Here is a 20,022-nt window from a genome sequence, read left to right on the forward strand (position 1 = left end):
TAGTTTATCTCATTAGGGTTTAGGTTGTATCTTTTATGCGAAAGAATAATTAATTTTTTTTCACAACATCTTATTGGATCACACCCGACACAAATCTCAAAGTACTCCAAAATTTGCTTTCCATCCGTCTGTGCAGATCTTGAAGCAACCATTGTGTGATCCGACAGTTGATTCATGTGAAGGATTGTGAATCCTTTAGTGCGAAAGATATAACCCTATCCCCTCTCATTATTAATTTTTTTAATCAATAAATGTTAAAAATATACCTAAAACATATACTTACAATATTATGTTTTCTTTATTAGCTAATATTTCAATATCTTAATCATTATATATTGCATATCTTAAAACATTTTTTTTCAAATTTACTATCTCAACTAGACAACAAAGAAAATTGATACCTTCATCTAGTTGCAGTCTCCTACCAAGGGCAGATGGTCAAAGCTTACTGTTGATGGCCAAGCTAACTGACCAACATTGAGATAGCTCTGGGGCAGTTGGGGCATATTGTCAAAGCAGTAGTTGGGAAAGAGGATAAAGGTATGGTAGACGCACATCGTTAAAGCAGTAGTTAAGAAAGAGGACAAAGATAGAGGAGCGGTGCAGATCACCATCCAAAACAAAACAAAAGGAAACAAACGGAATTGACTACCAATTGACTGCCTGTTTATTTCCTTACATGCCCTTGATAAAAGAATGGCCAGGAAGTATATTAGTTTCATAAAGAAAATTAAAAAATATTGTGCTAGAATCTAACTTTATGTCGTTAATAAGTCAAACTCATGCACCTATGATAAATACATTAATTAGGATATAGAAGTATTAAATTCTTTAGTAATTGATCCACATTATATTGAATTTGATACTTCTTTATCTTTATTTGTAGAAATTATTATATATAAAAAAAATATTTATAAATCAATTCATTTAGTTCAAAAATGCACATGCGATGTGGGTTCAGAATGATTTATAGATTTTTAGAATGAAGCAAGAGGAATCTATGAGGTGCACCAAAAGCATGAAACGGGATATGCATGATATTAGTATAGAGAGAAAGATTATTTTTGAAAAAAAAAATAGATTTTAGCACGAGCGTTTAAGAGAAGAGGCCCACATTGGCTTTAAAGTATTTAAAGAGAGAAAGATGGTGCTTTGGGTGCTAGGTGGATCAGGTGCGGATGCTGGGGGCTAAAAAATAAAGAAGGGTGCTAGGCTCGTGATGATGCATGCAGGTGTAGACGCGCTGCTGCTTGGGCTCTGTGTGCGGACACGAGAAAGAAAGAAAAGAAGTGCGGCCGAGACGCACTACGTGGCATGATGCAGAGAGAAACCAGCTTCAAGCACGATCACCAGATGCAGAAAATCCAAAGAAGGACACGTGTGGAAAGAAAAAAATGCGAGCGGTAGTACAGGTGCAGCCTAAAGCGGTATGCTGGAGCAAAAACAAGGGATGCACGGGATTAAGATGAAAATTATTTTAAAAAAACTCTAGCATCTCATTCTTTTCATCAAGCCATCTAAACTTTTTTTATCTCTTCATCTCATTCATCCATTCCCCTGGAGTATCTCACATCATTAGTCTCATATAAAAAAATATATAAAAAATTTTCTTCCTCCTAGCACCTATAAATAAAGTCTAACCATCTATCTAGAAAGACCATGGAATAAAGCCTCTACTCCAACGTTGCAGCAAGAGGAGGAAGAATAGAGCAATTAATGCACGACTAGAGGCAAAATCTTCGGAGGAGTAGAATAAATTTTTAATTTCATTCTTATATTTTATCTTGAATTTTTTTTTTATTTATCTTTGATGTAATTAAAAAAATTTATAAATTATTTTTTTTTGACTAATAAATATTATGTTTGTTTTCAAATTCTCATGCTTCATGCCTATGTAGTTAATTTTTGAACAGCTTATGCATTCGTAGGGACAGATCATGATCGAGAGATACGGTCCGTGCTCAAGTAAAATAAGCTATTTTAAGGATTGACTCATATATTTTTTTATCTTCTTTTTAAGACCTTTTATGATTCAGGTTTGAATAACTTATATTGTCGGGAGATAGGTCATGATCGGAAGATACAATTCGTATTCGGATGAGATAAGTTATATTCGAATCTAATCATAAAATATCTTAATTAATTATTATGATTGCTTCAAAAAAAAATACTAAAACTTTAATTAAAGATAGAATTAAAATCCTATAACTTTTATTATCATATATTTTGCTCTAATTTTATTTCTTAATTAATTTTATTCTTCAACCATCAGTATCTTCCAAAAAAACAAACTTTTCCTAAAAGCTTTTCTACTTCTCTTAATTTTATTTTATTCTGATTTAATTTTTATTTTATTAAATCAGAATTAATTTTTATCTTTAATCACTCTAGCGACAAGAGTGCATCAAATTTTGGCATTGTTGTCGGGAATCATTAGCATGATTGCTTCAATATAATAAAAATAAAAATAAAAAATCTCAGAATACATATAGTGATGCTAGAAACAAAAATAAAAAAAAAAATTATGTGGACATCTTGTTTATTTGCATCTATAATTTCATAATCAAATTTAAGAGCAAAACCCATTAAGAAGATATGGCGGAGATTTGATCATCCTTCAGCCCAAAAATCATCATCCTTTCATATTGCATTAACCTAAGCCTTTAATTTAAAATTAATTAAATATTGATCCCTAAGTATTTTTGAGCTCAGTAGGACAAGAGAACCAGAAGGTTGGACTGAATTTAACTTTGACTAATTAATTGGTATCTAGAAAAGTGGTTCAAAGACTCAGTCCTAAAGAAAGATGGTTACTTAATTAGGTCTATTACGAAAGTACAGAGAGCCTCCCATCAATCTTATATTTATCTAACCAATTGGGCTGGTTGATTTTGAATTTGGAGTTACTAAAGGTGACCTTGGAACAGTTAGAAGCTGTCTAGATCTAGGCTAAACCCTAGTTAGAATTTATGTTTATATGAAACATAATTGAAACTAAAAAAATATAAAAAAATATTCTTCTCATCTATCTCTTAGATCTAGGATCCTCCAGGCTCTTATCTTTAAAATTCTCTCTCCTTGCCCCTCTTCTCATTCTTCAAAAAAAAAAAGTAATCAGAAGAGGATTGCTCTGATCTAGAACCTTTGATTGCATATCTGAATAATCAGAACAATCTGAGATGGATCTCTACAATAGATTAGATGAGCTGTCCTACATATTAGATCATCTAACGGCTATCAGACACTCTTTCTCTCTATCTTTTTTTTCTGTGCAATAAGTTTGGACAATATATTCGAGCCCCACCCACTTTGTGAGTGAATGCCTGATGCGTAGTTGTTGATAGCACCAAAAATAACTCTATTCACTACGTAGGTAGGATGAGTCGAGATCGTATCCTCAGGGACCTTGGGCTAAGTTGAGATTGCAAGATAAAAGAAAGAAACGTTGTTTTTGATTTAGAAAATAAATTATCTTAAAATTGAGGTAATTAGAAAATAAAGAGCTCGGGAGTTTTGAATTACTTTGTACTAGCAGAGTTGTATCTCTTTTTTTTTTAATTAAATGGATGCGATTAATCTTAAAAAAAATACATGTCTTTTCTCGGCACGCTCCGTACCCGTAGATCACGGCGCGTCTCCGAAAAGTATTAGATAAATAACTCTTCTTTCCTCGGCACGCCCCGTATCCGTAGATCACGGCGCGTCTTCGAAAAGTAAAAGTTGTTCCTAATATTAATCTAACAAGAAAGTATAAATAAAAACATATAAAGGAGAGCAAATAAAAAACTCATGACAATTTAAATAAAAAGCATAATCTTTATTGCATATAAAGAAATACAGAAAAGTTTAGAACAATAAACCATCCCTGTGTTGTTATAAAATTTCTTCTCCACTCCCGAGACTGCTAGCCTAGCTGCTCATGAAGTAATCCCTTTTTATTCCTCTATGCAAGGCTCTAGAAGAATTTCTGGACTTCCCCTCTAATGAGAGTACAAAAGCCTTTTTATAAGTATTCGGAGGGAAGAGTTTTACATGATTTTTTGATGTGGGACTAAAGAAAATACAAATCTTTCCTTTCAAAATATTTTTAAATATTAATTTTTTTTTTAATAAGTATCTGTTCGACCGCCATCAAAAATTCCTTGCGAACCCGTCTGCCGCGCGCCCACACCCGCGTGATGCCACATCCACGCCGCGTCCACCCCGCGTCCACGCCTCACGCGTTCCACCCCGCATCCGCATCTATCCCGCATCCGTCCCGCGTCCACGCATTCATGCCCGTCCCGCGTCCACGCGCGCGCGTTCACACGCGCGCAGAGCCTTTTTTTTTTTGAATTCACGTGAAACATGCGTCCAGAGCCTTTCTTTTTCACGTGAAACATTCTTTTTATATTTCAAAAAGAAACAAAAGTTTCTTCACAATGACATCTATATCTTTTTGAATTCCTTGCATAGTATCTTCATTTTCTATAATACCATATGCATCCTTCTTTGATTTTAATTTTATTTTAAGTCCAAATTTCTTCAAACTTGAGTCTTTTTGATCTAAGAATTGAACTCTTTGTGTCGACGATTATCTTTCCTATAAAGTATAAAAAAAAATATCAAATTCTTAATAAATAAAATAAATTAAATATAATTTTTTGCTTTAAATGACTTAAATTAAGTGTTTATCACACCCCCCAACTTGAATTTTGCTCGTCCTCGAGTAAAATAGATATATCAGCATTGTGTACCGACTTGATTTTGAATCAAAAATTAGGTTAGGCATCCCAAAAGGTAGATGATACTTGGTCAGACCATTAAAGAGATATTTCATTAGATTATCAATTTGACCCAATTAGTGGCTGAGTATTAACTAAAGAAATTTCAAGAGCTTTTCTTTCACCAACTCCCCACTTTACTCTTTAAATCCTCTAACTTAATGGGAAAGAGGTTTATTATCTTCTTGTAAGTTAGTCCTCTTTTTTTTTTTTTTTTTTTTTAACATTGCCTACTTTTTTACGCGAACCACAACGCTTACTTAGGCGAAAGGGCCCGGTTACTCAGTAGGAAACCAATGTTGTTTTTCTTTTTCTTTTTCTTTTTTTTTTTTTTAAAGTAAATTTTAAGGAAAATTTTTGCATACCTCGACCTTTCCATCCAATTTCTCATGAAGCAGATTCTTTATTGAGATCAGTAAGAAGAGATTTGTAGAATCACTCCTAAAATTTGGTCTAGTCTAAACTCTACCATTCATTGGGTTTTCTTAATAATTTATTCCTCAGTATCTCTAAAATTATCTTGACCATTAATCATTTATTGTTTAGGATGCCTAATTGACTCTTAATCAAAATAAAATTTGGATACACAAAACTAATTATTTCTGACCATACTCGAGGATTTGATTAATTTTCTCCCCCCCAACTTAATCTACATGGTCCTCAATGAAGTAGGAAAGCAAAGAAAATAAAAGGAGAGAGTGCACCTGGGATAATTTTGCTTCGGAAGTTGAAGATAGCTTCATTGATTAATAGGCTCTTGTTCTAAATTCTTGCAGCTATGAAAAAATAAAAATAAAAATAAAATCGTTGGGTTGCCTCCCAACAAGCGCTAAGTTTTATGTCTTCAGCCAGACTGAATTGAGTCTTATGACGGTTTTGGATCCACTAAATCAACAGATTCAATTAATTCTCCATCACTAATTCCATCTATGTAAGGTTTCAATCGTTGACCGTTACCTTTAAAAGTGTTCCCCTGTTTAGGATTTTTGAGTTCTATAGCTCCATGAGAAAATACCTGAGTTACAATGAAAGGTCCGTCCCAACGTGAGCGAAGTTTTTCAGGAAACATACGCAATCTAGAATTGAAGAGCCAATCTTTTTGATTGGGCTCGAACGTTTTTTGTGTAATAAATTTATCATGGTATGTTTTAGTTCGTGCCTTATAAATTTTGACACTCTCATACACTTCATTGCGTAGCTCTTCAAGTTCATTTAATTGGAGTCTCCTATTGGAACCTGCATTTTTCATATCAAAGTTAAATTGCCTTATGGCCCAAAATGCACGATATTCCAATTCCACCGGCAAATGACAAGCTTTTTCGAATACAAGTCGATAGGGAGATATTCCTATGGGTGTTTTAAAAGCAGTACGGTAAGCCCATAATGCATCGTCTAAGCGAAGAGACCAATCCTTTCTATCGGGTCTAACCGTCTTTTCTAGGATATGTTTAATCTCCCTATTTGACACCTCTATCTAACCATTAGTTTGGGGGTGATATGGTGTGGCCACTTTGTGTGAAATATTATATTTTTTCATAAGTGCTTCAAAATATTTATTCGTAAAATGAGTCCCCCCATCACTAATGATCACCCTTGGGAAGCCAAATCGACTAATGATGTTTCGTTGGATAAAACTAATTACAATTTTATTATCATTAGTCCGTATAGCTATTGCCTCCACCCATTTTGATACGTAATCAACTGCCACCAGAATATATTCAAATCTAAATGAAGCTGGAAAAGGTCCCATGAAATCAATCCCCCAAACATCGAAGATTTCTACTACTAAAATGGGGGTCAGCGGCATCATATCCTTCTTGGATAAATTTTCTGTTTGCTGACATCGCAAACAACTTCGGCCAAATTCATGTGTATCCTTGAAAAGCGTTGGCCAATAAAACCCACTCTGCAGTACTTTTACTGCAATTTTTCTTCCACTAAAATATCCCCCACATGCCGAAGAATGGCAAAAAGTGAGAATGCTTTGGAATTCACTCTCGGGGACACAACGGCAAATAACTTGGTCAGGACAGTATTTGAATAGTTCAGGTTCTTCTCAGAAATAATGTTTAATTTGCGAGAAAAATCGAACCTTTTCTTGTTTCGTCCAGTGAGAAGGTACTTGTCCTGTTGATAAGTAATTGACAATATGGGCAAACCATGGAGGACGGCTAGAGGAGATTGCGAAAAGTTGTTCGTCAGAAAATTTTTCTTTGACCTCATCTATGCCTATCGTGTGTTCAACTAAGATCCTGGAGATGTGATCAGCTACCACATTCTCAGAACCCTTCTTATCTCGAATTTCCAGATCAAATTCTTGTAAAAGAAGGATCCATCTGATCAAACACGGTTTAGTATCTTTCTTTGAGAGGAGATGTTTCAGAGCCGCATGATCAGAGTAAACTAGAACCTTAGACCCTAACAGATATGAGCAAAATTTTTCAAGGGCGAACACTACTGCTAGTAGCTCTTTTTCTGTTGTGGTGTAGTTTAATTGGACATCGGAAAGAATCTTGCTAGCATAATAGATCACATGTGGCTCCTTATTGATTTTTTGGTCTAAGACGGCACCTATTGCAAAGTCAGAGGCATCACACATAATCTCAAATGGAATGGACCAGTCATGGGGTTTTATTATGGGTGCTGTTGTCAGGACTGTTCGTAATGTGTTGAACGCTTTCAAACAATCTTCATCAAAGACAAATGGTGTATCCTTGGCCAACAGATTGCACAAGGGTCTTGAAATCTTGCTAAAGTCTTTGATGAAGCATCTATAAAATCCGGCATGACCTAAGAAAGATCGTATTTGTCAGATCGAAGTAGGGGGTGGTAGTTTTGAAATGACCTCAACTTTGGCTTTATCTACCTCGATCCCTTTTTCAAAAATAATATGTCCTAATACAATTTCTTTCCGCACCATGAAATGGCTCTTTTCCCAACTTAGGACAAGATTTGTCTCCATACACCGTTTAAGAACTTTGGAAAGATTATGGAGACAATCCTCAAAGATGGTTCCAAACACAAAAAAATCATCCATAAAAATTTTAAGACATTTGTCCACCATATCTGAAAAAATGGCCAGTATGCACCGTTGAAATGTAGCGGGTGCATTGCAAAGCCCGAATGGCATACGCCGAAAAGTGAAAGTGCTATGGGGCAGGTGAAGGTAGTTTTTTCTTGATCATCTGAAAATACAGGTACTTGATTGTACCCTGAATAACCATCAAGAAAATAGTAGAAACTTTGTCCTGCTAACCGTTCTAGGATTTGGTCGATGAAGGGCAATGAAAAATGATCCTTCCTAGGAACGGCATTCAGTTTTCTATAATCTATGCATACTCGCCATCCAGATGATATGCGAGTTGGAAGTAGTTCACCTTCTTCGTTCTCCATCACAGTAATACCAGATTTCTTAGGTACTACTTGAGTGGGACTGACCCATTTACTATCGGATATGGGGTAGATGATTCCAGCATCTAACCACTTTACCACCTCTTTCTTTACTACTTCACGCATGTTTGGGTTCAATCTCCTCTGCATATCTCGATGGGGTTTGGCATGTTCCTCAAAATGAATATGGTGCATGCAAATGGAGGGGTCAATTCCTTTTAAATCGGCAATGGACCAACCGATAGCCTCTTTGTGTTCCTTCAGAATACCAACCAATTGTGCTTCCTGATTAGGGGTCAAGTCTGATGCAATGATTGCCGGGAGGATGTCATTGAGTCCTAGAAATACATACTTAAGCGTAGCAGGAAGAGGTTTCAATTCTAACGTAGGTGGTGATTCTAAAGATGGGACTATTGGTGTACTGGCTAATGTGGGCAATGGCTCATACTTGATTGTCCATGGAGGAGTGGTTTTATCGTGTGGTGTATCTAACAAGATGTTAACTTCTTTCATATATTCCTCAAAGTCACACACTCCAAAGTGAGCCAAGCAAGTATCTACGGGGTCTGGTGCTAGAATTATGGGTGTTGCATCTTCTATAATATCTTCTAATGTATCTACTTCGAAGCAACTATCCATTGATGGTCCTTGGGAAGCACCAAACACATTCAGTCTTAGTTTCTTATTCCCAAACGACACGTCCATGACTCCTGTCCTACAATTAATGCATGCATTTGCCGTAGCTAGGAAGGGTCGTCCTAAGATAATGGAAATTTGTCTGGGGTTGCCACTTAATTCCATATCGAGAACCAAAAAATCAACTGAAAAATAAAACTCATCTACCTTGACCAAGACATCCTCAAGCATTCCACGTGGTTCCTTAATTGATCTATCGGCTAACTGCAGTGTGACTGATGTGGGTTTCAGTTCTCCAAATCCAAAAAGTTCATACACCGAACTAGGTAAAAAATTCACACTTGCCCCTAAATCCAGAAGAGCTTTTTCAATATGATAATCTCCTATAACACAGGAAATAATGAGGGCTCCTGGGTCCTTAAGCTTTGGAGGAGTGGCATGCTGGAAGACAGAACTAGCCTGTTCAGTGAGACGTACTTTCTTTGAGATTTGTGATCTAGATTTACGTTTTTGGGTGCACAAATCCTTCAAAAATTTGGCATAAGCAGGGACCTGTTTGATTGCGTCTAGAAGGGGAAGATTAATTTGGACTTGCTTAAACAATTCCAACATCTCATCAAGTTTTCCTCCCTTCTTATCTGCAGGAATAGGGGCTTTCAGGGCATCCGAAAATGGGGCTTTAGGAAAGTAAGATGATTCCAGTGCAGTTGGTTCCTTCTCTATTTTCAGGTCCTCCTTGTTCTTGGGTGATTTGAATTCAGTTAGAGGTTTAGGGTCGGTCTCATTGGTTTTACTAGTGTGTTCAATGACCTTCCCACTTCTCAGAGTCATGATTGATTTGGCATGTTCAGAAAAAGCTTCTGGGGTATTAGAACTCTCTATCACAAATTGTCCTCTTGGGTTGCTCTCGGGTTGGCTAGGTAATTTTCCTCCTTCCCTCCTACTGAATGCAGTTGCTAGTTGACCTATTTGGGTCTCTAGCTTAGCAATGGATTGTGTGTGGGAGTTGAGGGTCTGAGTGTTGACTTCTAATCGTTCTAGTGCTTTCAGGACTTTTTCCTCAAAAGCTGAGCTGTGACCAGTAGTAGACGGTTGAGGAATATTTTGAAATTGATGGTATGGTCCATGCCTATATGTTGGGTCTTGATATTGAGGTCGAGGTGTGGCAAGACCAACCACTGATTGTGGTCTCCAGGAAAAATTTGGATGGTTTCTCTAGTCGGGGTTATAAGTGTTCGAATATGGATCGTTTCCTGGTCTGCGAGCTTGTTGGACTTGAGCTTGCTGAACCTGCTCGTGCACAAACTCAGAAAATTGAGGTGCGGCTGGGCATTCACTAACAAAATAGTTCGAACTTGCACACAATACACAAACTTCTTGGATTGGGTTAGGTGGAATTGGAGATTGTCCAGTATTTAGAAGACGATCTAATTTTTGGGACAGTTCATCTACCTTTTGATGGATATCTATGGTATTTCCTACATATATTCCATCTCTTTTTGGGTTTAACATGGGTTTATCTCTAATAGAGGCAGACATATGATATAATAAATTTTCACTTAAAATTTCAAACAGTTGCCATGCCTCATCCTCACTTTTCAGCATGAATGTCCCACCGCATGATGCATCGACCATTTGTCGATGTCTTTCAGAGAGCCCATCATAAAAACATTGGATTAACTGTCACTTGGGTACAGCATGGTGGAGACATTTTCTAATAAGGTCCTTTAATCTCTCTCATGTTTCATGAAATATTTCTCCATCTAATTGGAAAAAACTAGTTATGGCTTTCCTTATTTGATTAGTTTTTTCTATGGAAAAATATTTCTTGAGAAACTCTCCTTGCAGCTGGTCCCAGGTTGATATAGTCATGGAATCCAAAGTATGTAGCCAGTATTTGGCTTTGTCCTTAAGTGAAAAAGAGAATAATTTTAACCTAAGATCATCATCGGAGAAGTTGTGAATTTTGATAGTTGAGCATATCTCAAGAAATTCTTCAAGATGTTTATAAGGGTCCTTATTACTAAGTCCATAAAATGAAGGTAACATTTGGATTATACTGGACTTAATTTCATATTGAGTGGCCTCCACAGGGGGCACTTGAATACAAGGAGAGTAGGTATATGTGGAAGGAGTAAAGTACTCATTCAATTGCTTGGGTGGATCATTCTCCTGATTTCGATCCATATTTTTACGTCTGTTGGCTCTAAAGGTTCTTTCTATTTCTGGATCAAAAAGTTGGATTTCTGATCGTAACGATCTACGGCCAAGCATACACCTTACAATTATACTGTAGAGCAAACACAGAAAATTTTTCTTTTTATAATATATATTTTTATAATAAAGTGAGAAAAGAATGAAGAAAATCTAAAGAGAAGAACTTAAGAATCTTAAATCTATGAAAAGGGAGAAATTAGTTAATGTTTAGGTGTTAATTGCAATCAACTTAAACAATCATAGACTCTCTATCCTAAGGTTAACTTAGATCTAGACAGCTCCTAACTTTCAAGACCGCCTTTGAGCACTCCAAGCTCAAGACTGACTAACTGACTCGGTCAGGTAAGTGTAAGATGTGGGAGGTTCCCTGCTCGTTGCTTTCCTTAGACACCAACTAAGTTGGCCAGGTCAGTCAACGGAACCAATTGAAAACCACTTTCTTTAACCACTTGCCTTAGACACCGAGTAATTAACCAATCCGCACTTGGCTCAACTCTAGAGCTTTCTTATCCTATTGAGCTCGAAATTCCTAGGACTGACGTCTAGTTGATTTTAAATTAAGGTCTAGGTTATGCAAATGCAAGGGAGTGATTTGTGGGCCAAGAAAGGGTGATCAAATCCCCACCTTATCTGGTTAATGGGTTATTGCCCTTAAGATTAATTATGGAGATGCAATGCAAAGAAACAAGGTGTCCAATCAAGTTAGAAATTTTTATATTTGAGGTTACGCTATTTTAGTTAAGTGTTATGAAATGTCAATAACTTTTTTTTTTTAATTTATAGTTTTAATTTTTTTAAATTTTTTTTTTAGTTTTACAAGAAAATAAATTTAAGTGATTAAGTCTAAAAAGTAATAAATCACTAGGCTATAAAAAGTAGCAGAAAAATTCCTAAGTAGTAAATTAGTTATGCAAGGTAATTATGTAATTATGCAAATAAGATTATCCAGCTAGAAAGCACTGAAAAAAAAAAATTAAAACGAGAAATAAAAACTGAAAAGTATTTTTTTTTTTTTTTTAAAAATTTCAATTTTTTAATTCAACCATGCCAAGATCCCCGGCAACGGCGCCAAAATTTGATGCGTAGTCGTTGATAGCACCAAAAATAACTCTATTCACTACGTAGGTAGGATGAGTCGAGATCGTATCCTCAGGGACCTTGGGCTAAGTTGAGATTGCAAGATAAAAGAAAGAAATGCTGTTTTTGATTTAGAAAATAAATTATCTTAAAATTGAGGTAATTAGAAAATAAAGAGCACGGAAGTTTTGAATTACTTTGCACTAGCAGAGTTGTATCTCTTTTTTTTTTAATTAAATGGATGCGATTAATCTTAGGAAAAATACCTGTCTTTTCTCGGCACGCTCCGTATCCGTAGATCACGGCGCATCTCCGAAAAGTATTAGGTAAATAACTCTTCTTTCCTCGGCACGCCCCGTATCCGTAGATCACGGTGCGTCTTCGGAAAGTAAAAGTTGTTCCTAATATTAATCTAACAAGAAAGTATAAATAAAAACATATAAAGGAGAGCAAATAAAGAACTCATGACAATTTAAATAAAAAGCATAATCTTTATTGCATATAAAGAAATACAGGAAAGTTTAGAACAATAAACCATCTCTGTGTCGTTACAAAATTTTTTCTCCACTCCCGAGACTGCTAGCCAAGCTGCTCATGAAGTAGTCCCTTTCTATTCCTCTATGCAAGGCTCTAAAAGAATTTCTGGGCTTCCCCTCTAATGGGAGTACAAAAGTCTTTTTATAAGTATTCGGAGGGAGAAGTTTTACATGATTTTTCGATGTGGGACTAAAGAAAATACAAATCTTTCCTTTCAAAATATTTTTAAATATTAATTTTTTTTCTTTAATAAGTATCTGTTCGACCGCCATCAAAAATTTCTTGCGAACCCGTCTGCCGCGCGCCCACACCCGCGTGATGCCGCATCCACGCCGCATCCACCCCGCGTCCATGCCTCACGCGTTCCTCCCCGCATCCGCATCCGTCCCGCGTCCGTCCCGCATCCGCGCCCGTCCCGCGTCCCCGCGTTCATGCCCATCCCGCGTCCACGCGCGCGCGTTCACGCGCACGCAGAGCCTTTCTTTTTTTGAATTCACATGAAACATGCGCCCAGAGCCTTTCTTTTTCACGTGAAACATTCTTTTTATATTTCAAAAAGAAACAAAAATTTCTTCACAATGACATCTATATCCTTTTGAATTTCTTGTATAGTATCTTCATTTTCTATAATACCATGTGCATCCTTCTTTTATTTTAATTTTATTTTAAGTCCAAATTTCTTCAAACTTGAGTCTTTTTGATCTAAGAATTGAACTCTTTGTATCGGCGATCATCTTTCCTATAAAACATAAAAAAAATATCAAATTTTTAATAAATAAAATAAATTAAATATAATTTTCTGCTTTAAATGACTTAAAATTAAGTGTTTATCAAGTCACTAGGATTATGAAGTGATATCAAAATTTATATAAGATTAATAGGATATGATAGAGTGGTATCTGAGCTTAGAGCTTAGGTTACGATCATTTGGGGAACTATAATACAAGTGATTAGGATATGACAGAATAGTACCAGAGCTTAGGTTTAAGGTCACTAAATATTGTAACATAAGTGATACAAAACTCTGGATTTATAAATAGAGTATGATAGATAATATTAGAGTTTAAAGTTATGATCATTAAGGATGTGATAGAATGATATTAGAGTTTAGGTTATGATCACTAGAAAATATGACTTAAGTGGTATTTGATCTTAAGGTTATAATTATTCAGAATTATGACTTTAGTGATATTTGAACTAGTTATAATCATGAAGAACATGATAGACATAAAAGAAAAGATTCAATATTTAGATTTTGAATCAATAGATATTATGATGAAATTTATGCATAAGTGGCATACGATGTCTATTATAGAATTAGCGAGTTATATCTTAGATTTCAATTAGTAGGGTTGACTTGAGTATGAGAAGTGTTGACCCTGAAATGAAGAGGGAGATATTGATGTGTTGTGTTGAGTAACTCGATGATTTTTAATGCGAAACTTATATGGATGAAGACCATGATAACTTCGATGATAATTATTTGAGCATTATAAAGTTTGGACTTATCAAAAAGAAGTCAATTAGATATGGTCGAAGAAGAATCATATCATATGAGAAAAAAAATATTTTTGAGCATTGAACCTATCAGAGGTCATATATGAAACTCAATTTTGGATGAAAAATATACTTAGATTTTATTATGAGAATATGAGATTTACATCTTGGTAAAATCTTTAGTTATTCAAAATATCATATTTGGATCTGATTTCTTGATCTTTCAAGTTGCATTGAATTTTAAGTTAAAAATTTACTTTTCTAAATGGATCTAACGTATTTGATATTATTGTTAAATTGAATAAAAAATTAGTTTTGTTAGAGTATGATATACACATTATGATGAAATCTGTAATAATTTATATTTCTATCTTGGATTAGATTCTTTACTTTTTTATGATTATTGAGATAGTGGACGGTAATTCAAATCAAAGTTCATATTTCTGAGCGATCTAAGGTATTTGTTATTGTTAAATTTTGAATGACTTATATAAGGATAAGATTTGTATGGATTTATCTATTGATGCTGAGGGTTGTGATGAAGGGATCTTTACAAGAAATAACCAATTGATTCTACTTACGAAATATTGACTTGAGTTCTTCTAATTTGTCCAAGTTGGAATTAATCTTTTGTAAAGAAAGTTGGTTTGGAAGTGTCTAAATGATTGTAAGTAAATCGAAGATTAACTCAAATTAATTCTAGACATATTGGATTCTTAAGGAGTGGTAAAACTTATATTAGATTTCAAACATAGAAAGTAGATGAAGATTAATTTTGATGTGCTATACCCAAGGGATAGTAAAGACAAAGAAACTCAAAATTTCTCTAAGTTTTATATAAAATTTGAAGGTTGATCTATCTTGATTGATCTAACATACTAGGATATTCTTATCTTTCGATAAATCTATACAAATTGATAAATTAAGATCAAAATGCACAGCAAAAGCATGGTGATTAAATTGATTAGAAAATTAATTTTTTTGATTCAAAAGATATATGAGGAAACATTAGTTATAAATTAAAGAAAGATTTTATTGATAATGAAAAGGCTACTGATTTTTTGACCTAATCTGATCAAGCTGTCAATTTTGCAAAAGTTATTTCATTTAGATAATGCCAAAAAATCCTAGATATCTCAAGTTTATTATTAACAGCTTGATAGTTCTTTTGTTAGTTCAAACCTAGAATGTATTGACACAGATATCATGTTTTTGAGATTTAATGTTGTTAGTCAAACTGACATAGAAGGTTGAGATTTTTTTAAGAAGAAAGTACCTGTTAAATTTGTTGGAAGGTCAAAAGGAAAAAGAAATCAATGATTGTAAAGAAGGCTCGATGATCGGCCTTTCTTTATTTTCTATCACAAGTAGTCTGAGATAATTATGAATTTTAAGTGGAATGTATTAGTTAAATAACTATGATATTTTAAATAAAGTCAAATATTACTGTTCTTTGAAAAAATTGAGAAATCAATATAAAAAGAAAAAATTTGAGATTTAAATAATTTTGTTATATCAAGAATCATAAGAAATAAATAATATGTAAGAGATTATTGAAAGCTTGAGAATGACATGAAAAATAATACTTTGAATTATGTACCTCAAACAACACAACTTAATTTCGAGGATGAAATTATTTAAGAGGAAGAGAATGAATAACCCATCCTAAAAAAAATCTCTTCCTTCCTTGCCATTAGGAGAGGGTCTCCTAGGCAATAAGAACCCTAGGAAGAGCCCTATAAAAATCTCTTCTTCTCTCTCTATGGTCGCCACGACGAGCACCAGTTCTTCTCCTTTCCTCAATTCTTCCATTGAAGCTGTGAACACCTCCCGTATCTGCCTAAATTCTCACCAAGAAACTGTCAGAGCTTGAGGTAAGCCCTGCCTCCTTCTCTCTTCTTCCCTCCTCATGCATTGCACACAACCGTCGGCCATCGGACTCGTCGGAAATGCCACCAAAAAATAGAAGCTCATTTTTTTTCTATTTTAACTGAGTCCTTTTCTCATCTTTTTTGGTCACCAGCTTGCCATCCATGGTCATGACCCTACCTTTTTACTTTCCTTCTTCAGAGTTTGGCCTCGATGATCGCGGTAATCAGGAAAAATCAAAGAAAAAGGGATGGATCTCCTATTTTGAGTTCGAAGCTTGATTTTTCGGCTTGAGCTGCCGTCGGTCATTGAACTAGGCTGATTGTCCGTCCAGGATTGCTCTTCCAGTCTTAAGGGATGCCGATGGTGGAGGGATCCTCTAAGCTCGGGAATAAGGGAAGCAAGAGCTCTCTATTCCATGAGAAAAAAAAAAGAAGGAAGAGAGGGACGTGGGTTCCCTCTCCTGTGAAAGAAAAAAAGAAAAAGAAGAAAAAGAAAGAAAAGAAGAAAAAAAGAAGGAAAAGAAGGAAAAAAAAAGGAAGAAAAGAAAACAAAAAAAAGAAAAGGGAAAAAAAAGAAGAAGAAAAAAAATGAGAGAGTTCTCTCTCTTTCCTCTCTTCTCTCTCTACCTTTCTCTCTCCAGCTTCTCTCTCTAAAGTTTCTCTCTCTATTTTTTTTACTAGTTTCCTCTCTAAAATCTTTCTACTCTCTCTCTAATTGCATCACGAACCCTAGGATGAACTTGAGATGAATATAAGATGACCTGAAATCACTTCAAAATTCATGCAGTAGGTTGGATCCTAGCTCGACCTTATTCGAAATTTATAGCATCTGATTATAGTTAATCCATATTGAGTCATCCTGATTGATCTCTGATGATCTCGATCATGATTTCTTCATCTGAAGAATATGAAGATTCTCTCTCTACTTTCTTTCTCTAAATTTTTTTTCTCTCTAAAATTTTTTTCTCTTCTTCATAGATTTTCTCTCTCTAGAAGTCTTATGGACCAGTGAGGGTCTAGATACTTAGATAAATCTCAATTTTGGTTGACTCTAGAAGAGGTCTTGGATTTATGTTATTAGGAGATCATTATCCGTAATTTCTCATATATGATTTTTATATTTGATCATGGTCATGTAGAGATGCAACTGTCTGCACAAAATATCGAGTAGAATATCTTATTTTCGAAATTCATAAATTAAAGAGTTCGTTAATTCTTATGCTTTGATCAATCATCAATAGAGGTAAGAATCTTTATATATGATCACCATTATATATGCTATTTATCGTTGGTCTTGTATTGTTGGTTTTGCATCATTGAATTTGTGATCGATAAATTTGCTATGCTTGAGATACAGTTATTTGCTTATATGATTTTTAAGCATGAGTATGTTATGTCAATATATATTATAGGTGATTGATGGTATGATTATATGGATATAACATATCTATTTTGATCACACTATAAATCAGAATTGATTTGATGAAATCAGCATATAATAATTAAACAAAAAAATAAGAGATATGATTTGGACTAGCTAGCCTCGTATGGGGAACAGTCCGCCAGGAGCTTATGCCTGGGACAGCCATCAGGAGCTTATGTCTGGGATAGCCCCAATGGGCTTATACGTGGATCAGCCGGTCAGGAGCTCATGCTTGGAACAGCCCGTATATGCTTGGGACAGCCCCCCACAGGCTTTCGTACGTGGACAACCAACCAAAAGTTCATACCTGGGATAGCATTGAAAGGCTTATGTATGAAAATTTGTTCGGATGGAGACTGAAGTATAGACTTGATTAGTCCAAAGTCAGAAAGAAAAAAATTAAAGATCATATGATTATGAAAGAGAAATAGAAAATAAGACATAAAATTAATGCTGAATAAAAGTGTTTCACTCATTAAATATGTTTGATGCATCTCTTTTGATAACACAGATAATTTATAGATGTTGCAGTATTCTGGATATTGAACATGAGATTTTATGTTTTATTGCTATCCTTATTTCAGATTATATTATTATACTGGTGTGATATGTGGGATTCTTACTGATTGTAAAGCTCACACCCCTTCATTTCTCTTTTTTTCTCAAAGTACAGGATGCTTATGTTGGCTATGATATGGATGTGCAGTAAGCGGATGCATAAATAGAGTGTCGTTGATACCTGATCAGAGGATTGAAGAAATTTTTTATAATTATATAAGTTTTACTAATTATATTAAATTTAGATATTATGGATGTTGAGGTTATAATGAATTATTTTTTGGCCTTGCATATTCTTTAGGACTTGTCCTAAAGAGTAAGCGGCCATCAGTATCCGACCTGAGTGTTGGGTTCGGGGCATGACACATTGATTCAAGCAAAAATATCCAGATTCGTGCATTCATATTTTCAAGGTACTGTTATTTTGCAGCATTGGACTTCCCAACCCTGCAATGCAGGACCACAGGAGCCTCATGCATTGGGACATCCTTTTTGTTATTTCACAAATGTTTTCACTTATTAGAAAATTTTACTAAATTCATGTTCCCATGTAACCCAAAAATTCTTGACAATTTCTGCTTCATTCTGAAAGACATGGAATTGTCATCTTGTAAACTTCTACCATGTATAATGCAAAAGCTTCAGAGTCCAGCACCAATCTAGAGTCTGAGGCTTCCGCATGGGGCTTATTTTAGTATAAGCAATAATAATATCGGAATTGCTAGTAGGCACCACAGCATGAGTCCAGTTTCCAAGGAATCCTGCATTGTCTCAAGTTACGTTGTTTGGGTAATGTTTTATTTTTTTGATATAAATTTGGAGGCTCCCAGTGCACATATCTAAAGAACTCTGATCCAAAAGCTTTAACCTGACTTTGCTTGGCCTGCTGATGAGTTACAGCATCCTCCTGCTTCTACCACTGCCAAGACATGCCAAATTCTAGTTTGATGTTTAGTTGGATAAAAAAAAAAAAAAAAAAAAAATAGAGCTTTGTTAGTTTATTGTACAGCTGTGAAATCCAATTATCCTTAATCTGCATACTTATCACTCATGCATATCTTTTACTCTTGGCTGTACTTCTAGTTTTTTTGGTTATTTGTCTAGACTTGGTCACCTTCACCTATGGATCCATTTTTGCAGAAATGGAATGTGATTGTGGCTCAGTTCCATTATTCTATCACTGAAAATCTTCTTTGCAACCAAAAACATATGAAACTAATACCAAGAAGACAATAATTCCAGTTAATCAGTAAAGTGGATTATATTTCAATGAAGTCTCAGTCATTCATAAACTTAACCTACCGATGAAATGTGTTTCTTATATGCTTATGCTGAATTAGGTGTTTGTTGCTAATCCAATAAGCGATGTGAGATCATCAAAGTCTTGGCAGACAATCATCTGAATTGCTGAGCTACTTCACAATCTTTCTATAAGCAAAGTTTTATTGATTCTGTTATTGTCATTTGATCATGTTATCTGTCCAAGACATTCAGCAGACACCATCTTCTAAGTTAAACCAACTAATGGAAGATAGCATCATATGAATTAATAGTATGTAGTTCAAGATCAAATACTGAAAATGTCTAGCTAAGTATGGTTGACAGCTGAAAAGGAAGCAATTAAGTAGGCTTTTTAATCCACTTAGCAAAGAGATGAAAACAAAAAAAAAAAAAAGAAAGTGCACAGATCCTAATCCCCCCCCCCCCCCCCCACTCTCTCTTTCTCTGCATGTCTGTCCTCTCACTCTCACTTCAGCATACACGCACAGATACACTCACTTCAGGTTTAAAGTGATGTTTGTTGTGCCCCATTTAGTCAATACTTATCATAATGTTGACATTGCACTGTCCATGGATGCTTTACAATCATAAACTCTAATTCAAAAAGCTTTGTAAAACTTTATGCTATATTGTCAGATCTTTTGGTTTTTCCTTTAAGCACCAACACTTAAGACTTAACATGTTTGTCATATAACTCTTGTGCACAGGTCTGTAGACAGAAATGTTTAGATACTGGAAGGATCCAACATGAGACACTCACCTGCATTCAACA

General features: G+C 35.0%; 1 non-coding gene across 1 annotated transcript; it reads left to right on the forward strand.

The window, feature by feature from the left end:
* The first annotated feature begins 10,483 nt into the window (after nucleotides 1–10,483).
* On the forward strand, nucleotides 10,484–10,589 carry LOC140858221 (small nucleolar RNA R71). Its single transcript, XR_012141790.1, has one exon. It is a non-coding gene; the product is annotated as a small nucleolar RNA R71 (small nucleolar RNA).
* Nucleotides 10,590–20,022: the final 9,433 nt, after the last annotated feature.

This window comes from Elaeis guineensis, chromosome 5 (genome assembly GCF_000442705.2).
Source record: "Elaeis guineensis isolate ETL-2024a chromosome 5, EG11, whole genome shotgun sequence".
NCBI lineage: Eukaryota > Viridiplantae > Streptophyta > Magnoliopsida > Arecales > Arecaceae > Elaeis > Elaeis guineensis.